This window comes from Ursus arctos, unplaced genomic scaffold (genome assembly GCF_023065955.2).
Source record: "Ursus arctos isolate Adak ecotype North America unplaced genomic scaffold, UrsArc2.0 scaffold_13, whole genome shotgun sequence".
Classification (NCBI taxonomy): domain Eukaryota; kingdom Metazoa; phylum Chordata; class Mammalia; order Carnivora; family Ursidae; genus Ursus; species Ursus arctos.
This window is the reverse complement of record NW_026622797.1, coordinates 55,300,847-55,324,622: the sequence shown is the minus strand read 5'-3', so window position 1 is coordinate 55,324,622 and position 23,776 is coordinate 55,300,847. Positions and strand designations below refer to the sequence as shown.

At 34.9% G+C, this 23,776-nt stretch overlaps 1 pseudogene; it reads left to right on the top strand.

Annotated features, from left to right (window-relative positions):
* The window catches only part of LOC113264694 (endophilin-A1-like), a 30,355-nt pseudogene extending 15,693 nt beyond the window's left edge, over window positions 1-14,662 (top strand).
* The last annotated feature ends 9,114 nt before the right edge of the window (window positions 14,663-23,776 follow it).

Here is a 23,776-nt window from a genome sequence, read left to right as displayed (position 1 = left end):
ACACATGCAACTACCTCCATGGATCTCAAAGTGCTGAGTGGAAATGCCAGTCTCAAAAGGCTACATACTATACATTCCATTTATGTAAGATTTTTGAGCCAACATAGGGATGGAGAACAGATTGGCTGTTAATGTAAACAGAGTTTAGTAATAGTGGAATTGGTATAGCTACAAAAGGATAGTATAAGGAGTTTCTTTGAGATGATGAAAGAGTTCTGTTTCTTGGCTGTGGTGGTGGTAAAAAAAAATCTATATGTCATAAAATTACATTGAAGTACGCACACAGAGACAAATGAGTGCATGTAAACATTGTTAAGATATGAATAAAATCTGTAGTCTAACTATTATATCGCTATCAAATTCCTGATTTTCTTTTTGTGCTATCGTTATGTGAGATGTGACTATTGGAAGATGTAGGGAGATAGGTAAATGGGACTCTGTACCATCTTTGCAAATTCCTGTGTATTTATGATCATTTCAAAATTTAAAATACTCTCTGGTTTCTTAGATTTTTGTTTTTTAATAAACCAGAATTTGATACTTCATATTAGTTCATCGCAAGTCATTGGAGTTTCCTCAGATGTTACCCTCCAATTCTAATGTTCCAGACATACATATTTGTAACTAACCAAGGATATCTTATCAACTGACTTTTGTGTTCCTGTAGCATTGCATATTCTATATTCTTCTCTTTCCATATCCACAGGTGGTTAACTTTTAAAGTACAGACAAATATAATCTATTCTGGAAAGTTCTTTTAGTCTTACTGTAAATGCTTTGTATTCTAAATTTACTATAAATACTTCTCCCCACATCCATACAAATGCCTGTGTATGAATCTCTACTATGATACTTCTTCTGTTATTACAGAGCATATGTTCCTGCAAGGACTAGGGTACAACATAGGAGTAAGAACTGCTCTCGATATTTCCATCTTATCATATGATACATAGAATATAGTGGTCCATATATGTAGGTTGATAATGAGAGATTAAATGAATGAGCAAACAAAATATTTTAGAGGGACCCTATGATCCAGAAGCTGAATATTTAATCATCTAGTTTAAAAGATAGGTTTAATTTTTCAAATGGATCTGGAATGTTTTTAATATAACATTGACTTTTAGATCTTTATTGTTGTTATTACCTATTGTGAAATCCTGCAGACACTGATTTATTTGGTGAATCAAATTATTAAATATTGAACTCTAAGGAAATATTTCTGTGAATATTTTAAACATAATTCTTATACCACATATATCATTTGATTTCTATAGTTCCTTAAATTATGCATATAAATTAATGTTCTATGAAATTGTTTTGGTGAACTTCTAAATCTGAGAACACTTATTTTACTTCCTAGTGAAAATATATCTCGAGTTTAATTCCGAAGATCATGCTTGTTGTGATATATCATCTATTACTATGTACATATTTATTTTGTTTCTGTGCATTTCTAATGTTTACTTTTGCAATAGTGCATCTTCATCTTAACTTGCAACTCAAAAACATAACTTGCTTCTATTTACTGTGAATTTTATCTATCTACTGGGAATTTTAAATTTAAATTTGTGCACTATAAATGAAAAATTTAGTTAGAAGCTTTCTTATTCTTCACTCCAATATCTTCACCTGAAGTTAAAAGAAGTAAATACTTTGTTTTCTGGAAATGTTTATATAGCAAGATGTTCTTTGTATCACTTGTTGAAATTTCACGTTCCAGTAGTGTAATAGAACAGCAAATTTGTTTCTAATTATGCAAATTGCCTTTTACGTACTGTAGTTTTGATATACAGGTACGGCAAATTGTAACACATGAGGGTGTTGTTTTGTTTTGTTTTGTTTTGTAATTGAACAGATGCTAAGATTACAAAACTTTCTAATATTAAATATTTGGGGAAAACATGGACTATGCAAATAGAGTCTACAACAAAGACTGTTGAAAGCTGGAAAGCCTATGCATACCAAAATGTCTGAACATATTAGAAGATAAAGGTTGGTCTATTCCCAGACATCCTTGTATATATGATATGTATGGGAATATCTTTATATACTCATAATTTTAAGTGAATAGTAAGTAAACAAATATAGCAACTATTCTATAAGGATTTGGGAATGGCACAAGCTGTTAAGGGGAGAATTGAGTTTTAAGAAAGAGAAAGTAAACTTTATGACATTTATGTATCTACTTGCTGATAGGAACAGCTTTTATTTATTTTTTAAATGTTTTCCCACGTTCAGATGGCAATGCCATTTGTATATTGTGAATACTTGGTGGATAATAAAAAAGTAACAGTAGTTTAATACAGGACCATATTGCAACTAAATAAAGAAATGATCTCTGCTCTCAGTATTCACTGCTCTCATATGTGCAGGCGTTGGGCATGGGGTCTGCCTTCCTTCATTACATTTTGGAGACCATGGTATCAAACCAGACTTCACCACCAGCTGGAAATCCTTTTAAGTCCCCTACTGAGGTTTATTTTCTATTCCCCACACTAACTCTTTTGCTCTTTTCCCAATCCTGTTAAATACAGTTTAATCCTCTCACTCTTGGATGACCTTTCTTCTCATTGCAGAGAGAAAATAAAATGCATTAGATAGGAACTGGATCAACTTCTTCAAAAAGGCCAAAAAAATAAAAAGAAAAAAGAAAAAAAAAAGAAAGAAAAGAACAACAAAAGAAAGAAAGGGAAAAAATACATATACATGGATAAGAGTTTCTTCTGCAACTAAAATCCGATTTCTTCATCTCTGCCCTGATTCAATGCTTTTCTGTCTTCCCAGGGAATTCTTTAATAGCGTACTCTTATCTTTATTCACTTCCTCTCTTCCGGATCTTTTTTTAAGTATTTGAAAATATTCAGGTTGTTTCATCAATGAAAAAAGTAGGTAACTGTCCTTCCCTAGATAACTAGCTATCGCCCAGGCCCATCTGGCAAGCTGTCAAACCCCCTCCTACATTTTAGAGGCACTTTGCTGCATGGTACAGTTTACCACACTGGTCATCTGCACCACTTTTCCTTTGCTTTAGGTGAGAACATTCACACACACACACACACACACACACACACACTCACACACACTCCACATACATATACACACCACCTACTTTTCTTCTTACATCTTTGACCATTCTTTTAGAAACATTTTTTTTAAAACCCCTTTTCCTGCGTGGTGCAGTCGGTTAAGCTTGGGACTCTTAGTTTTGGATCAGGTCATGATCTCAGGGTGGTGAGATCGAGCCCTTTCCGGGGCTACGTGCTCAGCGCAGAGTCTGCCTAAGACTCGCCCTCTTCCTCTGCCCCTCTCCATCCCCCCCAAAATAAATAAATTAATCTTAAAACAACAACAACAACAACAACAACTTTTTCCTTCCCAAAATTTGATTTGTTTTTCTGAAATGTCTCTTCTAAGTCCTCATCTTAATACTGCATATTTTTCCTGGGCTGTCTCATTGATTTCCACAGTTTCAGTTTTCATTGATTTTTTTAACTTCTCCAAAATGTACCTTTGCATAGCAGTTTCTCCTAGATTTGGGAATGGAATTTTCAACAACATATTAGACCCAACTCCTTGGATATTAGGAAGGAACTTCAAACTCATCAACTTCACAGCTGAAATCTGGAGTATCTCTCCCCAGAGCCATTCTCCTATGCCTCTGGCTTATTGCAGGATACCTGTCAAAACTGAAGTGCCTAATAGAGACAGGGCAGTATCGAGGATCTTGTAAAAATCTGCCTTGATATTATCCCTGATAGGGTATTTTACAATTATTTAAAGCAACTTATTTAGAAAAAAACAGTATTTGATCAACTTAATGTTCAGTCTTTTCTAGTATTTGTCTATGAATTTGAATTAATTCTTTCAATTATTATTATTTTTTCAATTATCTCATTTTGGTTAAAACGAAAGAAATTTTCATTAAATCTGTTGTGAAAAAATATCATAATTTTTTCCTGATTTAGTAGAGCTCATCTTTGATCACCCTGGCTCTCTTTTTTAAATCTTATACCAAGAAATGAATACTTCAAATAGTTTCCTTAAGAAACTTAAAAAATAATATAAATCATACTATTTATATTTATAATACTATTCATTATGGGTGTGCCAGCAAATATATTTTTTAATTCTGATCATGTATTATTGATACACATGAAACCTGCATGTAAATATGAACTAAACTAATAAAACTTCATATCCCTGACTCCACCCTTATAGGATTATGGCAATCCTGTTTTTAATCTGTGAAATGCCGGTTTTTTTTGGTCTGATATCCTGTTTGGCTACTATATTATTTTACATGTTGATTTTTTACAGTTGTTCTGAATACTAGACTTTTACGTGCTAAAAGTTTTCCACACTATCCGAAAGCGGAGGGTTCTTATGAAACCTTTTGTAAGCTGAAATTGTGTAAGGTGAAGAAGCAATTACCATTAATTTATACAGAGAAAGTTTGAGCATTCCCAGAGCCAAAACTAACCTCTCTTAGGCTTTTCTGATTCTTTAAGACACATCTTGCTAACAGATGCATTAAATAAATCAAGATAAAGCACAGATGCTCACAGACACCATTCAAAGCTCCGGTGGCTTCACGCTGAGTGTAGTTCCAGGGAAGGAGCTTGGTGGCGCCACTCTGACTACTTGGGGTACGTGCTGCCTCTGCCTTAAAGTGAAAATCCTCTTTGGATTTCTTTTAGATAGCAGGGATAACAGGTACTAAAGTTGGGTTTTGTTTGTTTGTTTGTTTTGTTTTGTTTTAAGTAGGTTCCACACCCAGGGTGGAGTCCGAGGCCGGGGCTTGACCTCACCACTCTGAGATCAAGACCTGAGCTGAAATCAAGAGTTGGGTGCTTAACCGACTGAGCCACCCGGGTGTCCCTCAAGTAGGTCTTTTGTCAAGGCCAAGTAATATAATGTGGCCTTTTAAAATTGGGACACACGTATTTTCATATTTCTCCCAATTTTTGACTTGTCTTTTAACTTTTATAAAGATATTTATCATACACATTTGCAAGCGAAGTATAACTCCATATTTAAAGATAACTCTACCATACCTTTGCTCATTTTTCAGGAGAATTTGGAGCCCTCAGAGCACTAGCCAATGGTATTTCTCATTTTACCTCTCTCTCTTCCTTCAGTTTTACATTCTGATCAATAGAAAAGTATCCGTTATAGTTCTTTTATACTTGTAGGGAACCACTGCTTCTCAAATAAATAAATATATCTGCCTCTTTAAATATATTGTTCTTTAATGATACATATTTATTTTAATATTAAGAACTGACATTTCAATAAATGTATACAGTGCAGACACAAGAAATTGCCATCATAATGTCTCTGACCCATATGGAAACATAAGTCTTATCCACAATAACTTTCCACAATAACTTCCACAATGCTTTGTTTTACATGTGTATTATTCTATATAATTGCTTTTGCTACCACAGTAAGAGCCATATCCACCAAGACAGTTTTCAGTATAGTATTATATACAGAAATTTAGGAAATAGTGTTTTTGTTGAAATTTTCTTTGTATAATCAAAATTATTATTTTATCTTCAAATGCATATTACCTCTCACTTATACTTGAGTCATGCTTGTTATATGAAAGCATCATCTAAAACACTTTGATATTCATTGAATGAGTGGATATTATAAATCAAAACCCTGTTGCTGGCACCACCTCACATATCTGTTTATACATACAAACAATTACAGGATTTTAGTACAAAGAAAAATTAAAACAAAATATACCATATATCTGTTCTGATATGTCAAATATAGCCTTTTTTTTCAAAACTCAAAATATTATACAAGGTATACATTTTTTAAATGTTCTGATATTAAAATGTGATATTCATATCTTCTTGAAGAAATTTATAAATAAAAAATAGAGGGTTAGCTTAAATGTCTGTACTACAGAACATCTGGTGCACTCCTGTTGAAGTCAGTATCAAGGCAATAATGCCCCTTGACTACTATTACTATTCATTATTGTTTTACTCTTCATTTATTGCTAACGCAATAAAATAAGATAAATAAATGAGATTAATAAAATAAGATAAATAAATGAGGATTATAAATGAGGAATGAAAATAGTTACTATTATTTACATATTATGTGAGATATGATCATCTAATAAATCCCAACAGAATCAACTAACTACTGATCTTAAATAATTTAAAAAAGCTATAAAATGGCAAGTTAAAAAGTCAATGCAAATCATATACAAAAAGTCAGAAAAACATGTATGAATAAAAATGAAAAATTTTATTCACTGTCATAAAAGAAAATCTTAATAAATATAAAGCCTTACATTGTACAGTTGTCAAATATTTCCACATTATACTAAGTTATCCATAAATCAGATTCAACCCAAACATAATTATATAATTTGTGGAACTCAACACATTAATTCTAGAATTAATATTGCAGATTAAGGGGCTAAGAATAGCCAAGAAAATCTTAAAGAAGAGGCAATTTTTTGGTATGAAATTAATCATAATTTATCTCTAGAAAATACATTTACTTTTTTCTTTAGCACTGCTTTTTAATACTTTTCATCATTTATTTCTATTTCTGTTATTTATCATATTTTTTACCGATCTATAGAAGTTCCTCATATATTATTGATAAGACGTTTTATTTATTGTACATAGAAAATGCATGTATCCTCCCACTCTTGCTTGTCACTTAACTTAGTTTATAATGTCTTTTCTCAGGCAGATGGTTTTAGTTTTCCTTCAAGTCTTCTGACGAGATTTTGCATTGCTTGGGAAAGACCTCTGTATTCCATGATTATGTTATATGGTATTTATTAAAAGTTTCATTCCACTTTCTGTATTTATTATAATAGTTATTTTTATGATAAGAACTTTTAACATAAGAGCTACCTTTTTAGCATGTTTATCATAATTGCCATTAAATCCCCTGAGTTTAGTACCATCTTGGTGCTTACTCAGTGCTCAACAAATACTTGTGTAATGAATAAAATTATTGCCATGTATAATATCATTCTGCCTAGTTGTGAACTAAATTCCACTTCCCTTTAAATAGTATTCATTGTCCTGTGCCCATACTTCAACTCTTTAAAGCCTGTTATAATGAATTTCAGGGGGAGAATCACATAATGTCTCCCATAGTGAAAATAATCTTACAGTTTACCATCAATAGCCATGATTACACTGATTAATGTCTTCTTTTCATATATATTTTTGTTTCAAATATTAAATATAACTACTATTTTTGGCCTCAGTTATATATATCTACATGGAAATACTCATAAAACATATTGTTTGGACTTCATTTCACTAAATATATTTTTGTTGTGTCTGAGTAAACTTGAGAAAGGTATCCACAAAATTAATTATTAGCATGACAAAATTAATTCCTAAAATTAAAATTAAGATGATGTCCAGTATATTTATGCTATTACATTTATGAGACTGTTTGAATTTTGCATATTCTTTATTGGATGAGGCCATTGGCATTTGGTTATTTTTTAAATTTATTTAAACATTGTTTTCTCTATTTTAACATTATTACTTTATTTTCCTCTTATGTAAAAATTACTAAATTGTACAAGTAATTAAATCTAGCAATATATTTAATCTTTATTTGTAATTCGATCTACGTAGCCAAGGTGTTTTAGATAAATTTTAGGCTCTCTAAACGAAGTGTTTTCCTTACACATATTGAAAATATACCAAAATGTTCCTGCATTTTTGTTACTAAAAGAAAAAGAAAAATCTCTTGGTACTTGCTCTGTGTCAGGAACTATTCTAAAATCTTGACCTACGTTAATCCATTTAATCCTCTCAGGAAATGTATGAGATAGGTGTTTTTATTTTCACATTTTATAGATTTGAAATAGCAACAGGGAGGCTAAGTGACTTGCCTAAGGTGACATAACTGGTGTAGTTTGGCCTGTAGGAGTGGGCTTCCCTGTCTAAGCCATAGTCACTACATTATACTAAAGGTTTTTACGTTGATTCCTATAAAAACAAACAAGCCTGCCATGACCATTGTATGATCTTTTCCCTTCCTTCCTTGTAACTGTTTTGAATTTGAAGGTGACATTTAATTAACAAATTAGTTTGGTATTTTGTAATAAACTGGCAGATCTAAATTAATGATTCTGAAAAATAGAAAGCCCCTTTAGATAAACATAGCCTATATATCATGAACTGTTTATTTACTATTTTTTTCTCCAACAGAGTTTGTTGCATATAATTGCAAAATAAATACCCTTCATCATCATAGCTCTGCCTGACAGTTTTGGTGAGGATAATAAATTTCTGACAATGGAAACTCACAGAAGTAAAAGCACATTTTACTCTGAGTACCAAGTATGAAAGTTAAACACTTAGAAACTACCGTGGATCTGTAGTGTATAGATCGAAATCAAGAAGAGTGTTTGAACAATTAGGTACTCAAGCGTGATTGAAGATGATAGGAAATAGAGATAAAATCATTGACACTATTAATAATCTTATTAATATTTTTTGTCCAAATTCTGCTTGGTTACTAATGGAATATACCTAGTTTTTTAGAATAAATATAACCTTTTGAACTGAAGATTTAATATAGTTAAATGTTATATTATTATTACTCTTATCCTCTATTATAGGGAAGAATCAATGTTTATAGAACCTGATATTAACTAATTATGTAAATTGACTATTAGAACTATTTCAGTGGCTTTCATAGTAGACAACAAAACATTTTTTTAACACTCTTCATGTTGTCAGGGCACCTGGGTGGCTCAGTAGGTTAAGCATCCAATTCTTTATTTCGACTCAGGTCATGATCTCATGAGTCACGAGATAGAGCCCCGTGCTGAGCCCTATGTCTGGCTCAGAGGTGAGTCTGCTTGAAGATTCTCTCTCTCTGCCCCTTCCCCTACTCTGTCTCTCTAAATAAATAAATAAATAAATATAAATAAACAAACAAATAAATCTTTAAAAAATATTCTTCATGTTGTCTTTTGATGGCAAGTTTTTAATTTTTTGAAGTTTCATTTATCATTTTATTTTCTTTCATTATTTCTGTGTCTTGAGAAATTTTTCCCTATGCACATGGTTGAGCAGATAGTCCTCATATATTTTCTTCTAGAAGATTTGTATTTCTAGTTGTTATGTTTGATCTATGATATTTAAAACTAACTTTTTGCATCATGTGAGGTAAGGGTTGAGATTCATTTATTTAAATATGGTTATCTAGTTCTAGCAGCAATCATTGATAAAATTGTCTTCCTCCATTGGATTATTTAATGCACATGTGGGATAGTCAATTAATTATAAAAGCATAGTTCTATTTTTACACACTCTATTTTGTTCTATTGTCTCATTGAAATATTTTGATATATAAATACCATACTGTTTTGATAATTGTTACCTTATTTTTTTCTTTTATATTTTTTTAAAGATTTTATTTTATTTATTTGACAGAGAGAGAGAGCACAAGCAGGGGGAGTGGGAGAGGGAGAAGCAGTCTCCCTGCTGAGCAGGGAACCCAATGCTGGGCTCCATCGCAGGACGCTGGGATCATGACGTGAGCCAAAAGCAGATGCTTTAATCAACTGAGCCACCCAGGGACCCGGATAATTGTTATGTTAGGTATTGAAGTCAGGTAGAGTTGGCCATTGTTCTTCCATTTCAAGACTCTTTCATGACTTTTGGTTTTTCACATTTTCATATAAACTTTAAAAGCACCCAAACATTTCCTTTAAAAATGGCCTCAGAAATTTAGTTTGAAATTGCTAATATTAAACCTACACAACAATTTACAAAGAATTGAGTTTTTAACAGTATTCCATGAGCTAATCCATGGACATTGTATAGCTCAGCAACATTTTGTAATTTTCAATGCAGAGATATTTCACATATTTTGTTAAATTAACCTCCATTTTATTTTTGTCACTATTGTAAATAAATTGCTGTTGGTATACATAAACACAATTACTGTTAATATACTGAGATGCATGTAGTTTTGTATATTGATCTGTGACCTTGATAAATTTGCTTATTAGTTCTAGTAGTCTGTTTGCAGATTCTTTAGCATGAGCAATCTTGTTTTTTTGTGAACAAAATCTGTTCTCTTTCTTTGTTTGCAATCTTTGTGTCTTTTACTCCTTCTTCATGACTTATGGCATGGACAGGTGCTGCAGGTATAACAGTGAATAGAAGTGGTGAGAGTGGACAGTCTTATCTGGTTCTTGACCTTAGAGGGAAAGGGTCTATACTTCATTTATGTTTGATTTATGTTTGGTGTTAAATGTAGGTGTTTTGTTTGTGCCCCTTATTAGATTTCAGAATCTTTTTTACATTTCTAGCTTGTTGGTAGTTTTATCAAGTATGGGTATTAAAAAGTTGTCAAATGCTTTTTTCTGCATTTATTGAGTTTTTCTCTTTGACATATATATTAACTTTCATTGTTTTATTCAAATACTATATGTTGATGTCAACATAAATTAAGTTTGGGTAATGTTAAAACAATTTTATACTCACAGGATATATTGTATTATCCTTTTTATATATTGTCAGATTTGTTGTGCTAAAGTTTGTTCAGAATTTTATCTGTATTCACAGGATGAACCCCCACCCAGTTAGTCGTGAAGTATTATTATTTTTATTTCTTGATGGATCTGATTTGATAATGTTTAGTAAAGGATTTATTCATGATGTTATGGGGATTCTGTCATATATAATTTTTCTTACCATATCTTTACTGAGTTTTGGAATCACAGTTGTTTTGGTTTCAATAAACAGTAGAAAACTTTACTGTCTGTTTTTTCTTTCTAAGAATGTGTATAAACTTGTTTGTCTGTTTGTTTTAATGCTTGTTAGAATTAATAATTAAAACTATCTAGTCCTGGAGTTTTCCTTGAGACATTTTGTTGTAGCTGTTTTTAAAACACATCCTTTTTTTTTTTTTTTTTTTTTTTTTGACATAAGACTATTCTGATTTTGGGGGAGAGTAATTTTTATAAATTGCTTTCAGCGACTGGGTCGATATATTCTAAGTTGTCAAATTTATTGATTTAAAGTTATTTATAAAATTTCCTTTGCCTATTTTTAAAATCTGCAGGATCTATATTTCGATTTCATTCATGTTATTAGTAATTTATTTCTTTTCTTTTTTATACTAACTTGCTAGACTTGTATAATTCATTAATTGTTTAAAAGAACCAACCTCTTAAAAAATACCTTTACGTCTACATTTTAATTTCTTGATTTCCAATGTTAGTGTAAATGTATTTCTGTGTACTTGCTTTGTACATTTATATATTATCTTTATCATTCAGTACAGTTTGCAATTATTCCTGCAATTCTTTGAAAGATGGGTGTGGGCTTTTTTTGAACAATGGATTAGTTATAAATTTGTTATTTAGCTAATAACATTTGTAGCTTTTCTAGATATTTTACAGAGAATTGTTTTCATTTTAATTCTGTTTGTTGAAAATTACCAAGAATTTCTTTATTGGCCAGCATATAGTCCATTTTTGGGAATAGTCCACGTGAACTTGAAAATATTTATTCTGCAATTTTTGAGGGAAATGTCTATAAGATTCAATGAAACAAGAATGTTGATAGTGGTATATAACTTTACTTAATTTTTCTCCACTTTTTTCAATCAAATAATGAAAGAAGCATGTTAGAATCTTCCACAATAATTGTGGATTTTTTATTTCTCATTCTACTTAAGTGTTTATTTTTCTATTTATTATTACTCGCCAAACACACATGTATTTGTGATTATCATCTACCTGATAAATTGACCTTTTATTATTATGAAATTTGCCTTTCTATGGTAATATTCCATTATTGCAAGTCTATTTTATCTGATACTGATATAACCTCTTCATTTTTATATACTCACTACTTGGTACCTTACTATAATTTTTCTCCTTTGACTGTCAATCTTTCTAGGTCTCTATTTTTAATTCGTGTCTATATTTAATGTGGATCTTGCTTTTTTATTCAATCTGACAATTTTATCTTTTAATTGGAGTCTTCATTTTCTATTTTGTGTAAAAGTTGACATAACTGGATTTAGACCTACAATTTTGCTCTTTTTTATTCTTCTTCATAGGTTTTTTTTCTTTTTTTGCATTTGGGTTTGTTCCAGATTTTAATTCATCATACAAACTATGCTAGCATTGAACTTCAACTATTTTCTCCTCATCTCAGTAATCTGTCTGCTTGTGTCACCCACTCCTCCTTCCCCGTTTACCCAGACCAGGCAATTATTCCCAGACTTAAAAGTGATTGCAAACTTTGATCCCCTACCAATGGTTCATCTCTGGGACTTAATTTATTAGCCATATGAAAATGTGTTAAGGAAACCTAATTCAAAATTGGAGTCAGGAAGCCATGAAAGGAGAGCTGCCAAGCACATACCATTCTTTGTAGCTTGCATAGTCCAGCAGGAAGAAGGAAGATTTACTCTTGGGGCAACAGCAAGCTGTAGGTACCCTGCAATAGCCAGCTGCCCTGGCCTGCAGCCAATGAGAGGCCACCACTTCAAACACTCATTTTCCTCCAATGAACTTTTCTTTGAAACAACGCCTCCCAACTTCCTTCTTTTCCTCTATAAAAGGAAGCTCTCTTCTGTTCTCTGGACTTGCCCATGGTTCACCGTAGTTTGCTTATCATGAATTGCAATTCCTCTGTTATTCCCTAATAAACTTGATTTTGCTGGCTGAATTGCTTACCTATTTCTTTTAAAAGGTTGACAGCCGCTTATAGCATATGCTACTTTTCAATAACTTTAAACAAATCATTATTTTCCAGTGTATCTTGTACTTTCTTATTGCTACCAGAGTTATGGTCTTTTGTGACTTTGTACATTGTAATTAGATATGGGTACCTGATATGAGATATCTCCTCCAGCAATTTTTAAAGGAAAGTTATTGACTTATATAGACAAGCAAATAAAATAAAATAGGATTAATAGCCATACAGTCCTGGGCTTGTCTCTTAGTTTCTTCATTTTCTACCTGTGACATGGAGAAGTTACTTAATTTTCAGAGCCCCAATATATAAGTCCTATTTCTTACAACCAACCATATATTATTGTGAAGATTAAATAAGGTCTTATATGTAAATGACTCAGATAGTTCCTAGACTGTGATGGAAACTCAACAAATATTGAATGTCTATACATATATAAATTTGGATAATTTCTGCATAAGATTATATCATAAAATAAACACAAAAATATTACCTTTCCTAAAATTTCAATTTTTTAAGGTCCCATGCCACTCTGTGCCCCATGCCCACAACTATGGTAGGGGCATGAGCAGTGGCAGGACCTTGCTCAGCCTTCCTGCCCAGCTCCTCCACAACCTCTTTAAAGCACCTGTACCCACACCCACGCCCATAGCTGTCCACACTCCTGTGTCTTCCAACACCTTGTCAGTAGGCAGTGGCCAGGCTAAAGAAGCAATTCCACAGAGCCACTCAGAAAGTGGCTGAGAAGTTTGGAGAGGCTAGAGGAGCCAAGTGAGATGATGACTACAAAGAGGTGGAGAGGAAAGTAGGAGTCACCGCCATGCTTGTGATGAAAATAATTACCAAAACAATTGAATATCGTCAAGTCAACCCAGCTTCCAGAGCTAAACTCTGTATGATCTGCACCATGTCAAAAATCTGCAGCCAGGGGCGCCTGGGTGGCACAGCGGTTGGCCGTCTGCCTTCAGCTCGGGGCGTGATCCCAGCGTTATGGGATCGAGCCCCACATCAGGCTCCTCCGCTATGAGCCTGCTTCTTCCTCTCCCACTTCCCCTGCTTGTGTTCCCTGTCTCGCTGGCTGTCTCTATCCTGTCGAATAAATAAATAAAATCTTTAAAAAAAAAAAATCTGCAGCCAGGAGAAGGAGCCAGGATATCCCCAGAGAGAAGCGCTGCTCGCCGTAGACAAGCTCAAGTTTAGAAGAGAGTTTAGAGATCATTGTAACTTTGGCCCAGCACTTGGTAAGGATGGAGAGGCCATTCAAGAACTCTTGGAGGTTTACGACTCTTTGGAGATGGACGTGAAGTGGAACTTCATTGACCTCCTTCAGAACCTTCATGACAGAGAGCTGAAGGAAATTCAGCATCAACTACAGAGGTTGGAGGGTTGAAGCCTGGACTTTGATTATAAGAAGAAACAACAAGACAAGATTCCAAATGAAGAGCTCCATAAGGATCTGGAGAAATTTGATGAGTCTCAAGAAGTTGCTGAGTCAAGCATGTTCAACATGTAAACCAGCTCTCTGCACGCTTCCAAGACCAGCTGGAGTACCATAAGTTGACAATCCAGATCCTGCAGCAAGTTACCCTCACTGGAAGAAAGAATAAGACAAGCTTCATCTCAGCCTACAGGGAAATATCAGCCTAAACCACAAATGAGCCAGGAGTTTCCAACGGGAGACAGCACTCAGCCCAATGGAAGCTTCTCCCACACGGACATTCCCAGGTGTCCCTGTGGATCGGCCCTGCTGCTGAGTTCCGTACAACTTTGAACCTGCAAATGAAGGGGAATTGGGTTTTAACGAGGGTGATATCATCACACTCACTAACTAAATTGATGAGCACTGGTATAGGGGAATGCTTCATGGCCAGTCAGGCTTCTTCCCCCTCAACTATGTGGAGATTCTGGTCACCTTGCCCCATTAAGATGTAAGCTGGCAGGCTCACCTCCTCTATATCTTGATATAGATATTTAAATTTAACTGCTGCTTTGATAACGCTGCTTACAGCACATCCCAGGTGCAGGCTGCAGTGGTCCACGTCATCAAGCCCCACCTAGTTTCTTTGGTTAACTTGTGCGATCCTACAAGAGTCATGGTGGTGGGTGATGTCTTCTTAGCCTGGTGAGCATGGCATGTGCTTCTTAAAATACCATCTGAGATCAGCCAGTAGTCAGAGAACTGCTATTAACATGGTTCTTAGGAGGCTGTGGCTTCCTAAAATATGACCATGAGCCACACCACAGAATAAACATCCTAGTGAAGATACTATTTGTCACCCAGGGGCCATCTCCAGTTCTCAGCTTCTCCATTTAAGTAGGAGAATGTTCTTCCTTCCCCATTGTCTTCTCCCAAATAGGTACATCACAGAATTGTGGAAGAAAGCCTCCCTCACCAGCAAATTTTCTTTGGGTCTAAATGATGCTGTTTTTAGAAAAGCATTGAATGTGTGTTCAAAACCTTCTCTGAAAACAGTCACCTTGGTTTCTCCCACTTATGCCTATTCTGGAAGGACAGTCAGTTTTCTTCCCTCCTTGCTAATAAAGCTAGAGGGGACTCCTGCTTATTTCGTTTTTGCCCTAGAAATCTAAGTATTCATGTTAATTCTTTTTAAATTAATTCAAAAAGAAAATCCCCTGAAATTATTTTTATATTTTTGATACTGTCATTGAAATAAAGTATCATCCTTACTGTTAGATATGTCTTTACTTCATCTGACTCTGCTTTTCCCATAGCCTCTATTGGAAATAACGTATTCTCATTTTCTTATCATAAACTATTTCAATCCCTAACTCAAACATATGACACATCAAAAATATTTTTTTTAATAATTGAAGTAGAATATTATATTCATTTGTATACAGGAAAATTAATGAAGAGTTACCTTTTAAGACAACAAAACAACAATTAACATTTGTAATAGGGAAGTCAGTTAACACATACATAATTATGGCTTAGGATATATTTCCTTAGGAAGGTGGACCTATGTATACTTAAAATCTGAATTTGCCTTATTAAAGATATTAGTGGAACAAGTAACTGAACATTTGAATTTTACACATCTTCATTTTTGAATAGATATATGGTTATAATGAAAACTTCTGTTATAGTAAAATAACAATACTAGGCTTCAAACAAGTATAAAAACAATTGAAATTAAGAACTACATTTTTTTCTGTGCTGTCATTTCAGCATACGTGCATGTATGTGTCTTCATGCAGACATACACAGACAAAACCACACAGTCACACACAAAGCATACATTTAAGGGCTTTCTGGCACCAAAGTTATAGCAAAACTAGGAACACTTGCTTTGAAATACATAGTTCAGATATGTCTCTTTAACAATTTTAGAAGGTCATTTTAATTCAGAATCATCTAAGAACACATAATATTAAGTAATAGTAAACAAACATTGCATAATGAAAAATATTTACTAATGCTTAATTATGCATATGTATTTGCGTATGAATCTGTATATTTAGTAAATTACTGTAAGTATGTATTTATAAATAGCATGTGTGACTGTGTTAAGAAGCCTTTCTTCCAGCTAAGGTGCTCAGGACACGTTTTGCCAAACTCTGGCAACTCCACACTCTGCATGTAGGGGCAGCAATGTACTTGTAAGGAAGGAACAATAATTGATTTTTCCTAAAACTGTGATTATAGAGCACACATACACTTTTTAATAACTTATGTTTATTTGTAGTGACTTTAGCACGTGAGGCATGAAACTCTTCCACTGCTCTTTCTCAACCACCTAGAAGCAACCTGTTTTGCAGCCTTTACAGACAAGTAGAGCCAAAGAGTTCCTTCATTCTTTTTTTTTTTTAATATTTTATTTATTTATTTGTCAGAGGGCGACAGAACACAAGCAGGGGAGGTGGCAGGCAGAGGGAAAAGCAGACTCCCCGCTGAGTAAGGAGCCCAATGCGGGCGGGATCCTAGGACCCGGGGATCATGACCTGAGCTGAAGGCAGACACTTAACCAACTGAGACACCCAGGCGTCCGATTTCCTCTATTCTGATAAAAATTCTCTTTCTCTTAGTTCTCATGCTTCCACTGTTTTCTTCCAGATCCATTTTATTTTGCTTGTTCCTTATCTTAGTGATAATGTTTTGATTATTCTCTATTTACATCTATAACCTTCAGAGGTTAGTCCTTACGGTGCAGATGTTACGTCTTAGTTACAAACTTCAGTAATCATGTTTCTAATGATACAGCTTTTTTAATTTTTCAGTTTTTAAGCTTATGTATTTTACAAATCTTTGAAAGAACAGCTTCAAGAGATTTATTTCAAACTCAACAAGCACTTGTCAACCTGCTTTTGGTGGAGGGCAGTCTTTTTATGCGTAATATTTCATTTAGTCTTCATAAACTCTATGACAAAGGCATTGATAATCATGTTTCTCATATTAGATGTGAACCTATTGCCCTGAAATTTTAATTCCATCTGAAAATCTGTGAGTACTCACTGCTGTGCTGTTGTGTATTTATGTGGCTTTATGATTACAAAAGGGATTTCCTCAGTTAACCGTTGCACAAAAATAGCTACTGCATTACTAAAATGCTTCTTTCTAGATATTTTGCTAAATAGTTCTTGCAACAAGTTATTCTACTGCAAATGAATCGTCTAGCCTGGGGTTATTTTAATTCCTAATACCAGCACTGTCCTGACACACTAAGTACTATGAGTTCCTACTATCTCCTTCTCTTATGCTTTGCTAGGTTTTCTTGTTTAATTACGATATACCCACCACATGTGGAAATGGTTTCCTCTTGCAGGTATGCACATACATTCATACACACGAAAGGACATGTGCGCATGTGCACAACCACACACACACACACACACACACACACACACACACACTACTTGTTTTTTGATCAAAAGATAGATATAATGAACTGGGTTAGGAAAAATCCAGTCTACTTTGGTTAAAACCTGGCAGGTATTTGAAAGTATATATAATCGAGTTCAAATTGGTTTTGGTTTATAAAAGTAAACCTGGTGTGGAGACAGGTTGATAAATACTACAATAAAACTGAAGTCGACACTTAGTTTAAAATGGTCCATACTCTATATAGTTGGAGCTTATGAACAGCAGAGAAATTATAAACAACATTCCAGATTTCTGGCCAACTAAAATTTCACTGACATCTTGTAGGTGGAAAAAAAGTAAATAATCTCTACAAATCTTACTAACTACAAACCAGAGAAACAGCATCATTTATTAAAATGCTGGGAAGTTGATAATGATGATGATGATAAGCAAAGTGGATAATAGTGTCTGGGATTTTGGAGGCCTTCCACCTACAATTTCTGCATGTATAAAGAGAAAAGCAAGCATCTGGCATACCAGATGGTTTATATTTGTGATGCCCGAGGAAAAAAAAAACTATGGAAGACAGAAAGACATGTTCCTACTGATACTAATAGTTTAGTATTCAAATTATGCTACAAGCATTTTTTTCTCTATAGGAGATTAATGTTACTATGCATCAAAAAGGAATTTAAAAAATGAACTCTTAAGGCAAGAAGCAGACTGAATTTAAATGTATTTTTCTTTGAGAAAACTGAATTCCCTAATTACCTGAGGAGTTTTACTAGTTCTAACAGTATTATTTTCCCCAACTTCTGGCCAACGATAGCTCAGCAAGGAAAGGCCCCTCAGAGACTTCACTCTGCTTGTGTTTCCTCCTGACTGAGAACATGACAGGTTGACCACCCCTTATTTCCTGACGTATTTTAATGTTTGTCTAAGGAAGGATTGTCTCACAAAATATATAGGGTACTATGTTCTCCACCAGGTATTTGCCTCAGGGCATCTCTTAATGCAAGTCCTGTATTTTAGCGCTCCTTTCAGAGCACAGGGCTTCCCTAAGGATTTTCTCACAGAATGGGATGCTGGAACACGAACCACTTATGCCGTTCAAGAACACAAGTGATTGAGCACAAAAGGGATTTGAGATTCTTTTAAACATTTGATGGAAGAAACTGAAGAGAAAATTGACTGAATTTGGTGAATCCAACGCTAGACTTAGTGTGGTATTTAAGCCCAAATAACTCAAATTTTGGAGTAAACATAAATATTAGATTATTGTGTGATTATTTGGTTGAGGTAATATGGCTAAATCCTGTGAGTGATGGTAAGTTTTCCTTCAGAAAAGAAATCCAGTATCAACACTCAACCATCTAGGGAAGTAAGTGGTCCAAGACTAAGGCAAAAATCGGGGACTGACAGGTAGGTTTAGTGTCGGTAGTTTGGGCTAACTCTCCAGCATAGAAAAGTCTAGGGTAATTTCAGGTTAGGGGACTAAACTTTCCTTAGTTATATGGAGTCAAGTCATGATTGAGGTAATGAGCTGGTATTTAAAGAACCCCTAAGGAAATAGTAATTCTCTGTTACTACATTATTCTTTCCGTCTATTCCTTAAAGTCTTGAAAATACTTTTAACCCAGTGTGTGCTGTGTTGTGGAGAACTAAGAAGTGCCTGGACTCCACTTGGGACTAAGTGAAATCTTACTCATTCTTCTTCATCATTTTTTACCTTAATGCATTTGCTGTGCTTTATTTATAAGGGTCTTTTTCTCAAATGTTTTCTTCAGATGAGTTGCTTGGATCAGATAGTCTCTGTCTCTGTGGTAATCTCATTTATCTTCTATTGACCCTGATAGAAGAATGATAGCTTGGCTAGATATAGGATTCTAAGACTGCAGTCATTTTTTCTCAGTAGTGTGTAGATTCTCCTATATTTTCATCTAGTTTTCAGAATTGAAGATGAGAAATACAATGATATCTTTTTTTCTCATTGTACAAAAAGTTTTCTTCTGCCATAAGGCTTATAAGTTTTTTTCCCCCTTAGGAATAAAGAATTTTTGACCAGAACTATGACTAAATAATACTCATTCTTAAAAATGCGGCTTATGATTATATAAACTCCTTAATTCTTCAGGCACAGATCTGTCCCCTACTCAGGGATAATTCTTTCTAGTATTTCCTGATTTTCTTCCTCACCTTTTAACTGCTCTCCCCCCCCCTTTTGAAAAACTTAGTTTTCACAAATGAGAGCCCTTGGATTTATTGGCCACATCACTACCCTTTTTCTTATAATTCCCTTTATCTTCCTTTTCTCTTCTTTTTTGAGATCATTTTAAAATTTCCTATTTCATATAATTAATTCTAGCTTCAACCGTATATATGTTTTTTTTAGGTTAAATGACTGATTGATTGGTTTTAGTTTTGAACATATGTTCTTAACTTTCAGGACATACTTCTTCCTTCATTTACATCTTCATAAATGATAAATATATGTTCTTATCTTTTTCATCTAAAAATTCTGTTTCACTGGTTTTGCATTTCAAAATTCACTTGATCTCTGTAGCTATTATTTATCTCTTTTAACTTAATGGACTCAACACATATTGGACATTCTTAAGATTGAGTTTATTATAGGTGGTGAGAGGAAAAAAATGATTTCTGCTCCTATGATGGGTCTGTGGTGTGGGCGAAAAAAAAAAAAAAAGGCTTTTGGGCTCCTGTAAAGGCTTTAGTGCAGCAGGAGAAAAGTCAACCAAAACTATTAATTCAAGCTTTATTTAAAATGTTGTAATATGGAAAAGGTCAAGATGAGTGTTCTACAGGAAACCACCTGCGTGGAGTATTAATGGGATAGATTGGAGAAAGTCAAAGTTGAGTGTTGTTCTGAGAATTTTTCAGTGTTCATTTTATTGAAGGTATAAGAAATTAAGATTGTGTTAATTGTGGTAAGGATGCATAAACAGTAAGAATTGCTAACAGTCAATTTGGATTTAGTAAGGGGAGGGAAGACAGAGTTGAGGCTAAGGTCTTCTATGCATCAGTAAAAATGTTTCATTTCCTGAGCATATTTCATGCTTGTTTCCCTGCACAGTAGTAGATTAAGACAGGGAGGATTCAGGCAAAACATTCAGCACTATTGTGCCTTTTGGACTTAGAGATTAGAGGTCCACTATTACCAGCTATTCCAAAGACCCCTGTTTTTGCTGCTGGATTTGATGGCTTTCTTCAGTGAATATCTTAGGAATATTCTTAAGCATGGAAGGGAGCCCCTAACAGTTCTTTCCACAGAGATCTCAGTGGAATCTTTATTCATATTGATTTTTCCCAGATTAAAATTGGCAAGTGTTTTAAAGATAGGCATATGAAGAAGGAAGGCTCACATTCCACTCACCTGTTTCTAGATTTCACAGTTCTTTTGTTTTTTGTTACTTACCTGATAAGAAGTTTGACAATTTCTTGTAAATGTTTCTTTTTTGTTACTACTTATAATTTAAAAGACCTGGAAATGCATTAGCAAGTTGATATCTCATATGCCAAAATGTTTGACTACATAAGTAATTTAGAAATTAATAGTGATAACACATTAGCTATTTGGAACTGAGAGGGAAATGTGGTCATGTCATAAATCATATATTTCATTAAACAATTCTGTGAGTTTCTTTGCCTTGTGAAAAATATGTGTATTCATTTTAATGAAGTGCATTACTTAAGAATTAAAGATGGCAATTTTCACCATGGGGTCAAATGTCCCAAAGATAAAAGTTAAAATTAAGCCATGGAGTGAGGAAAAGTGAAAACAAAATAAAATAAAACAAAATAAAAATAAAATCCATTTACTTATTTGTACTAAATATGGTTAGTATTTAGTTTTTGACTTTTTATTTTGTCACATTAATGTAAAGTTTTTAGTGAAATGCAGAGCTTCTAACATGATGGATTTATTCTTTCTTAAAAAGGAGGTCCAAAAGCTTTTAAAATTTAAATGAATTTTTTTATGAGAACACATACACTATTTTACCTATTCAAAAGAAAGAGATATTTACAGACTATAAATGGCTACAATGAATCACTTTAAAGAGTCACAGAATATTACAAGGTTTTGTCCTTGACTTGACAAGTAATTGCTAATTTCATATTGTCAATAAATACATTGTTATTATGGAGTAATGCAATATTAGAATGAAGTTTTAAGATTTATAGTAATTATAAAAATAACTGAGTGGAGGCGTTCCAAGATGGCGAAGAAGCAGGAGACTTAAAGCTTGTCTGGTCCCAGGAATTCAGCGAGAGAGCTACCAAACCATTCTGAATACCTATGAACGCAACTGGAGAACGAAGAAAAGAGTAGCAGAAGCTCTATGAACAGAAAAGCGACCACTTTCTGCAAGGAGGAGAAAAGATGGTGGAGGAGTAGGAGACCCTTTCTCAGCTGGTCCCAAGTCGAGCTGGATATCTACCAGACTATCCTGAAAACCCACAGAATCAGCCTGAGATGCAGGAAGATACATCTGGATCTCTACAAACCACCATCTCCAGTGCTGAATATTGAGGTATGAAACGGGGAGCTGTGAATCCATGCACAGATATCGGAATATAAATGGAAGGGGGAGGGAGTTGATGCACTCAGGCGCCGGGAATCAGTAGCCACTTGCTTTGGGGAGCGGGCCGGACTCGAGGACCGGCACCCACGAGAGAGCAGACTGAGAGCATGAACCCGGGAACGTGAGTGTGACCAGACTGAAAACCGGAGCTCTGGAGAGCTCACTGGAACCGGACTGATACTGGGAGCTCGGGAGCCTGCGCGACCTGACTGAAAACCGGCACTCCGGGGTGCACGCGAACCACACTGAAACAGGGAGCTCGAGAGCTCGTGCGGGAACTGAGGGTGGCTGGTGGTGTTAGAAGCACAAAGGACAGAGACGTGCTGGCTCTGGAAGTGAGGCCTGGGACACAGGTTGTGGGGCGCACATCCCAGGATGCTGCAGGGTTTTTAGCAGCACTGACAGAAACAGAGTTAAAGTGGCCAAGAGAGCTCAGTGGAGAGTGGACTGCAATCCTTCTGTTCTGAGACAGAGGCTAGGATACGGCTACTGCTGCTCTGACTCTCAGAAGAGCCACAGAAAACCTCCAGGGAAAGCCACCAGAGAATAAAAGCCTGGAAATACCGGCTCACATTGTGCCCATCCCCATCCCCCCTCGCAGGCGACACGGCAACTCTACCCAAACAGGGTTGCCTGAATATCAGCACAGCAAGCCCCTCCCCCAGAAGGCAGGCTAAAAAATCAAGAAGCCGACATCCCTAAGGTCCTTATAAAACAAGTGCACACTGCCTGTGTCCTGGTCAATAATTTGGGCTCTGGGCATCCCTGCAACCTCTCCTCATCAGAATGACGAGGAGGAGAAATCCCCCCCAGCAAAGAAAAGATAATGAGTCTGTGGTCTCTGCCACAGAACTGATGGATATGGATATAACCAAATTGTCAGAAATGGAGTTCAGAGTAACAATGGTCAAGGTGATGTGTAGGCCGGAAAAAACTATTAATGAAAATATTAACGAGAATATAGAATCTCTAAGGGCAGAAATGAGAGCAAGTCTGGCAGAAATTAAAAGTGCTATGAATCAAATGCAGTCTAAACTAGATGCGCTGACAGCTAGGGTAAATGAGGCAGAAGAACGAATTAGTGAATTGGAGGATGGGATGTAGAAGAAAAAGTTAAAAGAGAAACTTGCCTCAAAAAAATCCAATCTCAAGAATGTAGATTACGGGAGATTACTGACTCAATGAAACGTTCCAATGTCAGAATCATTGGCATCCCCAAGATGGTGGAGAAAGAGAGAAGTCTAGAAGAGATATTTGAACAAATTGTAGCTGAGAACTTCCCTAATCTGGCAAAGGAAATAAGCATTCAGGTTCAAGAAGCAGAGAGGACCCCTCCCACGGTCAATGAGAACAGACCTACACCACATCATGTCATAGTGCAATTCGCAAATATTAGATCCAAGGATACACTATTGAAAGCAGCCAGGGGGAAGGAAATCCTTACATACAGAGGGAAAAATATCAGAATAATGTCAGACCTGTCTACAAAGACCTGGCAGGCTAGGAAGGTTTGGCAGGGTATTTTCAAAGCTCTATCTGAGAAGAACATGCAGCCAAGGATCCTTTATCCAGCAAGGTTGTCATTCAGAATTGATGGAGAGATAAGGACCTTCCAG